The sequence below is a fragment of the Pteropus alecto genome, unplaced genomic scaffold, assembly GCF_000325575.1.
Source record: "Pteropus alecto unplaced genomic scaffold, ASM32557v1 scaffold185, whole genome shotgun sequence".
NCBI classification, from domain to species: Eukaryota; Metazoa; Chordata; class Mammalia; order Chiroptera; family Pteropodidae; genus Pteropus; species Pteropus alecto.
In genome coordinates, this window is record NW_006438088.1 from 8,591,509 (window position 1) to 8,603,036 (window position 11,528).

The window sequence follows — 11,528 nt, forward strand, 5'->3', positions numbered from 1 at the left end:
TTAATTTGGCTTTTTCATCATAAATTAATTGCCACGTAATGCATGGGTTTATTTCTGTGCCCTCTGTTCTGTTCTATTAACCTATACATCTGTTTTTATGCCAAAACCATTCTAATTATTATAGCTTTGTTATATAACTAGTGTAGTATAGCCAAGAATATACAATGGGGAAAGAATAGTCTCATCAATTAATAATGTTGGGAAAACTGGACAGCCGTATGCTAAAGTATGAAACTGGACCACCAATCTACACCATACACAACAATTAGCTCAAAATGGATTAAAGACTTGGATATAAGGCCTGTAATTGTAAAACACCTAGAAGAAAACATAGGCAATAAAATCCTTGTCATAGGTCTTGGTGATGATATTTTTAACCTGACACCAAAAGCAAAAGCAACAAAGGCAAAAATAAACAACTGGGACTAAATCGAACTAAAAATCTGTCCAACAAAGGAAACCATCAACAAAATGAAAAGGCAACCTACCGAATGGGAGAAAATATTTGGACATCATATATCTGTTAAGGGACTAATATCTAAAATATATAATAAAGAACTCATACAACTCAATAGCAAAAAAAAAAAAAAAAAATAGATTAAAAAAATGGCAGAATAGTCGAATAGATGTTTTTCCAGAGAAGATATACAGATGGCATCAGATACAGGAAAATATGCTCAACAGAATTAACTATCAGGGAAATGACTATCAAAACCACAATGAGATGTTCTCTCACAACTGTTACAATAGCTATTATCAAAAAGACAAGAAAAAACAAGTGTTGGCAAGGATGTGGGTAAAAGAGAACATTCGTGTACTGTTTCTGGGAATGTAAATCGGTGCAGCTCCTGTGGTAAACAGTATAGAGGTTCTTCAAAAAATAGAAAATAGAACTACCTTATGACCTAGCAATTTCACTTCTGGATATTTATCCAAAGAAAATGAAAACACTAACTCAAGAAGATATATGCATCCCTATGTTCTTTGTGGCATTATTTATAATAGCTAAGATATGGAAACGACTAAACATCCATTAGTGGATGAATGGATAAAGAAATTATGGTATAGATCTACAATAAAATATTATTCGCCCATAAAAAAGAATGAACAGGAACACCATGTAGTGTAATCTGCAAGGGGGACTTCAGGAACCTCCTTTTAAAATAGTTCTTTTTGCATTACTGTTTCTTACATGCTACACTGGGTTGAAGTGTTCCCACTCTCCATTTGTATACATCGGAACTTCAGAATGTGACCTTATTTGGAAATGGAGTCTTTGCAGATGTGACTAGTTAAGATGAGTTCACACTGGATTTGGATAGGCCCTAAATCCTATCCATGTCTTTATAAGAAAAAAGAGAGAGAAATCTGGAAACCTAAACACATACACACACACACACACACACACACACACACACACACACACACACACACACAGAAGAAGGTCATGTGACAATGGGTGCAGAGATCGGAGCAATGCAGCCACAAGCCAAGGAAAGCCAAGGATTGCCAGCAGCCACCAAAGCCAGGAAGAGGCAAAGAAGAATTCTTCCCTAGATCCTTCAGATGGCCTGCCAACAACTAGATTTCAGACTTTCGGGCCCCCAGAACTGTGAGGAAGTAAATTTCTGTTATTTTAAGCCAGACAGTTGGTGGTACTTTGTTATGGCAGCCCTAGAAAACAAATATTTATACTCAGATAGGAAGGGATTCTCATGTGCCTTTGGATGGAAATAATATTCCACTCTCGTGAGAGTTCTCAGTTCTCTTTCTGACTTTCTGACTTTTCTTCTCATTGACTTCTCCCATTCCCAAGTCTCTGGAAAATTTACTGTGCCTGGTTCCCATGAGAGGGTGACCAACTCATCTCTGTTTGCCCAGGACTTGGTTTTAGCACTGAAAGTCATGTGATCTGGGGATCCTTTTAGTCCCAGGCAAACCAGGACATTTGATCACTTGACCTGAAAGGCCCTTCCTTGGGATGGTAGCAGATGGTTCCCACCAGGCAGAAACTCTTCCTAGATGTGCTGTAGGCCCTGAGGGACTGAGGTTAATTCTCACAGGAGGATTCCTATTCCCTCTTCATAAGAATCACATGGAGTTCTTGGGAAATATACACCCAGACCTATTGATAATAACCATATGGTCTGGTTTGTCTAGGACATTTTCTGTTGGACCAGAATACCATTTGGAAGATAAATTTTATATCCCCCTCTCTTGCTACAGAAACATATTCTACAAGCATGGAACCTAGAAAGTTGTGATTTTAATAAGCACCCAGGTGATTATTATTATTATTACCAAAGTTGGTTAATGTAGAGTCTGCTATATCAGTATTTGACTTACAAAGGGCAGAGCAATAATTTTTCCAAAAGCAATTTATACTGTTTTTTTTTTTCTTTCAGAAAAAGTATGAATATCATGAGACTATGGCTTTCATTAGGGCTCACATTCATCGCCCACAGTAAGATTTATACTACTACAGCAGGATTTAGTATGATGATGATTATGCAAATCTGCAGAGCGTGTTTATGTAGCCTCACATCTTGTTCTCTTTTTTCCTAGCATTTCATCTCAAACCACAAAGTGAATGCAGCTGAAACGATTTATCTCTGTGTGGTCAACCCTACCGTAAGCATCATCCCTTAAATAATTTACTTTCTGTTGTGCCATGATGCTGAAGATGCCATAAAATTTTCAGTGTAGTCATACTCCAGCATCGTATTGGCTTTAGGAAATCTTTAGTCCTGGAAACAAATCGTTCTGTTGTGTATAACCGGTTCACTTTATCATTTGTGCCTGAATCATGAATAATCATGACTAATAATGTCTTCTTAGCAGCATTTTTTAATGAAAAAAACGGATATGGGGATTTTAAATCATTTTTATGTTATATGTTTGTGAGTTCTCCTTCTGTCATTTATAATTAGCAGGCAGAGCAGATGGCAAAAGCTAAGCATCAGGTAATGTAATCATAACACCCTCCCCCCGAAGCAGAGTTCTATACTGGAAACTTATTACATTTACTGAAGGATTTTTTTACTCCACTGGAATACATTGCAAGAAATTATGACATTAGATAAAAAATTATTTCCACATCAGAAAGTTCAAAAGATTAAGATGCTACTGAGATGTAAGTTAAAGGAATTCATAAATGTTTCAGAAAACATTATAGTAGAATTATTACTATAATTTGAGAAAGTTGGGCTTTGCAATAAAATGAAATTCATTACAAAACCAAAATTATTTTTCAAAACTCTGACATATTTAGATAGAATTATCATGCCAAGTCAAATAATTATGAAATGTAAATATTGCTTGAAGGAATACTGGGAATTTTATGCTAGTAAGGACTTAACTTTTGAAAATTGTTTTTCTCTGTGAAAATGTTGTTTTGTAATTTCCTTCCAGACTCTCAAGGTATATAAGCGAGAAAAAATTTCTATAAGAAGTGAGGTAAGAGGAACGTATTATAAATACTTATCCCAATGTTCCATTTACTCATTCATTTATTCTTTCAGCAAATATCTATGGAGTGTCTGTGTCAGGCATTGGGCTGGTTTCTGGCTGTGCAGCACTGGAGGACACAGACAAGGTCTTTCTGCCTTCATGGAACCATCTTCTAAGAGAGGAGAGACTCAGTCAACAGCAGTGAGTTAAATAAACAAGGACGTTGCACACTGCACAATAAAGTTTAGCGTAGCAGGCCCAGATTGTTTGAACCCTGCACATTGCAAAGAAAGTCCTGTCTTTAGGAGGACTGGCCCTTAACCAGCTCCTGGGAGGTAATCATTGAGCCCTTCGGGCATCCTGCCTGATAAGAAAGAGCGTTTTCAGATCCCTGAGGCCCTCAGCCGGGCTGTGTCAGTTTGACCTCTGGAGGGGGTAGGGGAAGGGGTTCTGGGAACTGAGCAGTAGGGCTAGTCACATGGGCACTGAAAGCCTGTGTAACTACCCACAATAAAATCCCTGGACACTAAGGCACTTCCCTGGTCGGCAATACCTCAAACGTGTTGTTATACACATTGCGGCGGTGAGAATTAGGAGTATCTCCGTGTAACTGCACTGGGAGGGGCACCTGGAAGCATGCTCCTGGTTTTTCCTGGACTTGTCCCTTTGCTTGTTTTGATCTGTGTCTTTTCACTGTTCTAAACCACGACCAGGACTATAATAACTACTTGAGCTCTGTGGCTTCTTCTAGCAAATCATCAGGTCTGAGTGTAGTGTTGGGGACCCGCAACACATAGATCATGTTAGATGAAATGGATAGTGATGTATTAGAGTAACTGAGTGGGGTGTCTAGTTAAGATGGGGAGTGGATTGTGCCGGAAGCATAAGAGTGTGCTGAACATGTGACGAGCTTAGGTAGGTGTGTTCCACTACAAAGCCTTTGGGACAGTGAAGTGCTTGATGTGTTGGAGGGAGGACAAGGAGGCCAGGAAGGAGCCTGGCGAGAAAAGGCAATGTAGCACCAGATGGGGTTGGCAAAGTTAGCGAGGGCCAGGTCATGAGAGGCATTTAGGCCTCAGAAAGGAAAGTTTAGATTTTATTATAACCTCCAGAATTTCTTTAGTGACATCACTATGATATTCTTGCCAGTTGGAACTGTTCTTTTCACCCACTGTTATTTATATCTTTCTCTGGTTAGTAAGTCAATCTCAAACCATGCCATCGAGGAAACTAATAACATAGTTCATGTGCTGTTTCATAAGTTTTTAGATGTTCTGAAAAATTAAAAATTATAAAAAGTATATTTTATCCTTTTTAAACATACAATCTCAAGAGGCAATGGTACTTAATTTTAAAGAGCACTTAGGCAAGTTTTAACAACTTTAATTTTGGGGGGAAAAGGTTAGGTGTCTCTACTTCTTCCTTCCAGAGGCTACTGGGCTCCTTACATAAAATTCTCTGCCTCCTCCTAAAACTTTTCAGATGTCACATGCTTTGTCTTATAAATACACCCATGTGACCCTATATTCTACCATGTAGTATCTCTTTACAGGAATTATTTCTGTCACCAAAACCATTGACTAGTCTCTGTCCCTGCATACAGCTCATGCAGTTCTGTCTGTGGTCACTTCTGTAAGCTTTGCCAGGCCAGGAATCATGTCTCCTTTTCTTATCATTTTAATCCCAACCCTCAGATATCAATATATTATATAAATATCTATTGAATGAATAAACTGTTCCTCTCTCTGGAATGAACTCTTTAGTATATTTATCTAGAACCTGTCCTTCCTTTACGATGCACTCTGGTCCCTCCTTTGTGAACTGTTCCCTGAATTCTAAGAGTAGCCCCCAATAACCCTCACCCTTGGATAATCTTCTCCTTTGAGTGTGGGTGGAAATTGTAAATGTGGCAAGCTGTCACTATTGTGATTGTGTTTCATTGTATGGCAAAGGGGAGATTACCTGGGTAGGTGCAATATAATCACACAGGCCAATTAATCCAGCTGGCAGCAGAAGAGGAAGTCAGAGAGATTGAAAGTGTAAGAAGGACTACATGCGCTGTGGCTGGCTTTCAAGATGGAGGAGGCCAAGGACTAGAGAGGGCCCAGCTGACAGCTAGCAAGGCTGTGGGAGCCTCAGGTATACAGTCACAGAGAACTGGATTTTGCTGACAACGTGAATGAGCTTAGAAGCAGACTCTTCCCCTGAGCTCCACCTGTACCTCAGAACTACAAATCTGTGAGCTAACAACTGGGTGTTATTTTAAGTCGCTAAGTATGTGGCAATTTGTTAACACAGCAATAGAAAAGGAATATACCTGCCCACAGTATAATTCTGCTCCCAGTTGCCCCCTGAATATATACTCAATTCATTTCCACCGAGTACTTAGTTGTAAATACTTTTTACTGCTACTTGTTTTCACGTATATTCCAGTACGAGCTGTCCTCCGTATTAACTTGTAAACTCAAAGGAACCAGAGGTGGGTCTATATCCTTTTCCAGTTGACGCGAATCCAGTTGATAAAGTGCTTGATTAAGTCATAGCTATTTTAAAAGAAACATTGCTTTAAATCTTTCAAAAAGTTAAAAAGCAATCCTCTTGTCATAAAATAACCATAATCAAACTGCATCAATTATAAAGTATTTTATAATTTATACAGTGATTTGCAAATACAAAAATAAATAAATAAACAAATAAAAGATACCTCCTCCAAAATAACCATGATTAATTTGTTTTACCATTCAAGATTTCAATTTCAATTTTTCCTAAGCCTACTAGTATTCTCTCACTAGATGCCAAGATCACAAGATAAATGAATATTTCTGTAAATTTAATAAATGATGTATTCATAAAGTTATTAAGATTCTCAAACCAGAAATTCATTACTGGTTTACTAGCACAAAGCGTTTTTATTGCACATACTGTGTGTATGAATGTGTGCGTATATGTGTGTACAGGACACTAGGATGAGAGAAAGGCTTAGAGCTTTTGCTTCAGTTAGGATGAGAGAAGTCTTCATTCGAGTCCAGTGAATGGGAACAGTGACAGTGGTACAATAATGGACAGGAAATGTCACATTCTGCTAAGTTTACCTCCAGAAAAAGGAATCTAAAAATTTGTCAGAAAGATTTGATGATATCCTTGTATTCTATTTAATATTTTATGTGAGTTCTAAGCGCCAATACAGTTCTTTCAACACTCTTTAATTGAACGTTAATTAATAACTTAACAACGTTAAGTTATTAAACCTCTGGACTGGTGCTGCATGCCATCTCTACACAACAATGACAGCTGACTCAAGTGCAGATTTCCAGAGTTTAAGGAACGACTTGACTGTGTTTTCCTCAACAGAGGCACTGAATATTGCATGACATTCATATATTTAAGAATACTTTTCTCTTTCTCATTTTTTATTCACATGACAATGCAATTTATTATTTGGCAATTTTATCTTCTAAAATCAAGAGACATGGAGCCTGGCTGATTAAGTAGATGCTGAAGGAACACAGAAAATTCTGTATTCTCTGGAGGTGTTTATCTAAGTCTGGGGATAAGATGGAAACCTGTGTAGAGGCAGGACACAGGACCATTATGGGTTGGGCTGGGTGGCCTAACGTAGTGTTTCGGAAGTAAGCAGGAAGAACTCACAGAAAGTTCCAAATAAAGCAAAATGTCCATATCGGAAAAAGACTGAAATATTTGAATTTTTCACACACGAGTCTCCCAAATATTGATGGTCTCTTCAACTCATTAACAAAACAAGTTTGCATAATTTTTAATATAACTGTGTTCAACCTGGACCTGTGTTTTCTCATCTCCTTCCCTATCTTGTACGAATATATTTTTTTTTAAAGTGTATTTTAAGGGCATGTATTTACACATTTAGGTCTCAGCTGACCGCTTATTGGAAAATTTCCAGGCTGAAATAACCCTGGAATATACAACCTTCATTTTAGTCAGTATCCCAGGAGCATAATAATCATCTTTATTGTGGAGAGAGCAAGAGAGTGAGAATGAACACACTCTGGAATTGGTTTGGAGAGAGAAACAGAGTCTTAAAATATATACTGACAACTGGGTTTGCTCTACACATTTCAAATGTACTCCAATAAATCTAAGAATATGCACACGAAAATTGAGTTTTAGGAGTTCATTGCGCAGACTCTGCAGCTAAAATGTCTGGGTTTGAGGCCCAGCTCTGCCACTTACTAGCTGTGCTATCTAGGAAAAGATATCCTTCTAATCTATTTAGTATTCTATGTGAGCTTTAAAAGCCAATGCTTCTCTGTACCTCAGTTTCCTCATCAGTAACACAAATGCAATAATTGTACATTGCTCATGATACTGTGAGGATAAGAGAAATTAGTGTGTATTTAAAAGAAGGACTGGCATACAGTAAGTGCTATATAAATGTCAGCTGCTATTATTATTATTTGCATAGTGGTCAGGTGCTGAGGCCTGAGACCAAGAAGCTTGTTTGGTCTGGGCTCTGCTTCTAATCTTAGCTCTAACACCAGCTTGCTGAGTATTCTTGAACAAGTAACTTAAACTATCTGTGTCTCAGTATCCCTATTTGCAAAGTAGATATAATTGTACCTACCTCCGAGGGTCGTTCTGAGTAAAAAAAAAATAATACATATGATGTATTAAGAATAGTGCCACATACCTTGAAGCATTCAATAAATGTTAGTGTTTATTATTTCTAATTAAACTTTTGGGTTCCAGAAAACATCATTTGAGCTCAGTGTCATTCTCTGTCTACCTAGTGACTTTCATAACCTGGAATTGATGTCGAGATTTAACCACTATCCATATCTAGTATACGTCTATACTAACCTTTCATTAACTCTATTTTCTTTTTGTTCCGAATGCTGTGTTCCTTACATAAGGAACAACTTTTATCTCAGCTCAGAGATCATGACATCAGTGTGATGAAGTGGATACAGCATGAACATCGCAGCAAAGAGATTACAGTTTGAATCCCTTTATTTACTAAGGTGATTTACTTAATTGCTCAGTTTCAATTTTTTTATCTGAAAACGAGCATAACAGCATCTAACTTGCAGTTAGTTGTGAGAATTTAAAGAGATATTACTTGTAATAATTTAAATTTGTGAAGTCCTCAGAATATAGCAATTTTCAACACATGTTCATTGTTCCTACCCATTGAAAGCCTGTCAATGAGTCCCTTTTGGAAAGTTGCCAGACTGGTTTTAGGGCAAGGTTTAAAACTGGATTTTAGTTAGGATTAGGTCACAGAGAACAAACGAGCCTGAACCAGTCCTGTCCCCAACTCTTAATAACTGCTGACTGGTCTGAAGTCAAGAGCGACTGCTCTCTGCTCCCATAGCCGCAGCCACAGCCCTTCTTTAGGACAACACACTGCACTGGCATCAGCATCACTTGGTGGCAGTACCTTCCTAACACCCTGAGCACCGGGGTGGAGGTAGGGGGCGTGGCCTATGGGACCTTGTCCTGTGTGTATTTCTAGATTACTTCTTGGCACAGGGCTGTGTGTATGAGAGGAACTCAATAAATGCTTTCTGGAGAAACAAATGTTATAAGCAGTAAGACACAGAAATATAAAAATCCAAACAAGGAAAATAATTAAAGGTAGCAAAGGTAGGACAAGTTAGATATTAAATTCTGTTGGTGGTAAATGTAATTGGAAAAGTTATTTGGCAAAGTGTATCAAGAATTTTAAAATATTCATATTTCACCTATGAAGTGGAGAAAAAACAGGATATGTTATACTTAGAGTTTAATTTTGTAAAAACAGAAGTGTATATAATATATATACATGTACATATATGAGTGTGTGTATGTGTGTGTATGTCCATATAGAAAAAAAGACTAGAAGTAGAAATATTTTGAAATATTAACTATGTTTATCTCTGAGAAAGGTGATGAGATTATGAGGATTTACAATGTTCTTTCTTATGCTTTTTGTTAATTAAAAATTGCATCAGTCTAAATTCTATCAGGAGATAAAAGCCACATCAATTCTTTTAATAGAAATGAGTAGGGACCAACCAGCTAATGGATCCCACAACAAGGAGTGTAAGTTTCAATCCAGGTGCCATGGCCATTGTCATTTTGGTAAAACCTTAAGTAGGGAAGTACTTTGTATCTTTAAACATCTCTCTGGCTGCTCTAGAGGGTAAGAGTGGAAGATAGCAAATAAATTAAGAAGCTATTATAGCAGTCCAGGTAAGAAAGGATAGTGGCTTCTAGTAAGGTAGTGATAATGAACTTGGGAAAGTTGCATGGATTTGAGATATATTTTTGTAGGTGGCAGCTAAAGATTTTCTGATGGGTTGGATGTGGGGTAAGTGGGTTGAGGATGGTTTCTAAGAAGCTGGTGGATGCTGGTACCATTTATTAATAGGGGAAAGACAACAACAAAGGAAGAAAAATACATTTGGGGGTACAAGAGCTCAGTTTGGGCTGTTTTAAGTTTGAGATGCCTGTGAGACATTCAACTTGGTGAATATTAGAAGTCTGGAGTAGAAATAAACTTGGAACTTTTATTTTACAGCATAGTATCTAAGCTACAGAAATAGTTAAGGTCATCTAAAGGGGAAAAGAGGAGGAAGAAGAGGGGGTGGGGACCAAGCGCTGATGAACTTCACAGGCTAGAATTCAGATCTGAGGGAAGAAGCTTCCAAAAGAGTAGGAAGAAACCAGAAGAATGTGTGTTGCTAGAAGCCAGGGAGGGTCTCAACTATTAGAACATGCAGAGTAAAATGTCTAAAAATCATGCCAAAATATTAGCAGCAATTTCCTCTGGTAAAAAAAAAAAGTGATTATCTATGAATGATTCCTCTTCTTTATACTTTTCGCTTTCTTCAAATTTTCTAAAATCAGTATATAATACATTTATAACAACAGAACAATTAAATATAAATAGCATTACTTATTTATATACTTAAATAAATAACCTTTATTTCTGGATATCTAACAACTTATTTTTAAAACCTGAAGATTAATTATTGACATGGGGGTTTTCATAATTAATTTATACAAAGAAAATGATTGATATTGGAGTTTTCATATTTTTTGTATAAGAAAAATTATATACCAAGCAATATAGAGGTATTTAAAGAAATAACATTTTTTAGAATATTTTTTAGAATAGTTTCAGATTTACAGAAAACTTGTGACAGTATTGAGTTCCCAAAAACCCCTGTACCCAGTTTCCCACATTAACATTTGCTACAATGTTAATATATGCTACATTTGCTACAATGAATGAACCAATATGAGCAGTGTTATTAACTAAAGTATAGAGGCATTTTAAAAATTATACTATATGACTATTAGTTTTCCTGTAGGTATTTGGTCAATTGCAAATGCTATGCTGAAAAACAATGTTCTACTGCCATCTACTGTTTTAAATAAATTTATATTTTTCAATTTTGATTCACCTCAAAAATGGTGACTGCACTGAAGTTCAGAGAGGCTAAATCTCACAGGTTAACAGCTATCGACAGCTATTCATTCATTCATTCATTCATTCATTCATCAAACTATTACTTAACACTGCATTAGAAGAGGTGCTGGGGATACAGAGTCACTTTCTTCAAGGATCCCATAGTCTAACAAGGACATAATAAAGATTATTATAGAACAAAGTTATTGGTACATAGATTTCAAGTGTTCTGAGAACATAGCAAAAGAACACACGGTTACCTTAGATTAGAGATAGGACTATAGGGAACATGCCAAGATTCAGGGAAGTCTTCTTAGGAGACATAGGGTCTGAGGCAGATCTTAAAAGTCCAGTAGAATTCACAATAGCCAAGATATGGAAGCAACCTAAATGCCATCAACATACGATTGGATAAAGAAGTTAAGGTTCATATATACAATGGAATATTACTCAACCATAAAAATGAAATCCTATCATTTACAACCATATGGATGGACCTAGAGGTTATTATGCTGAGTGAAATAAGTCAGATAAAGATAAATACCATATAATTTCGCTTATATGCAGAACCCAAGGAACAAAAAGAACAAACGAGTTGAAAACAGACTCACAAATATAGAGGACAATCTGGTAATGGCCAGCAGGG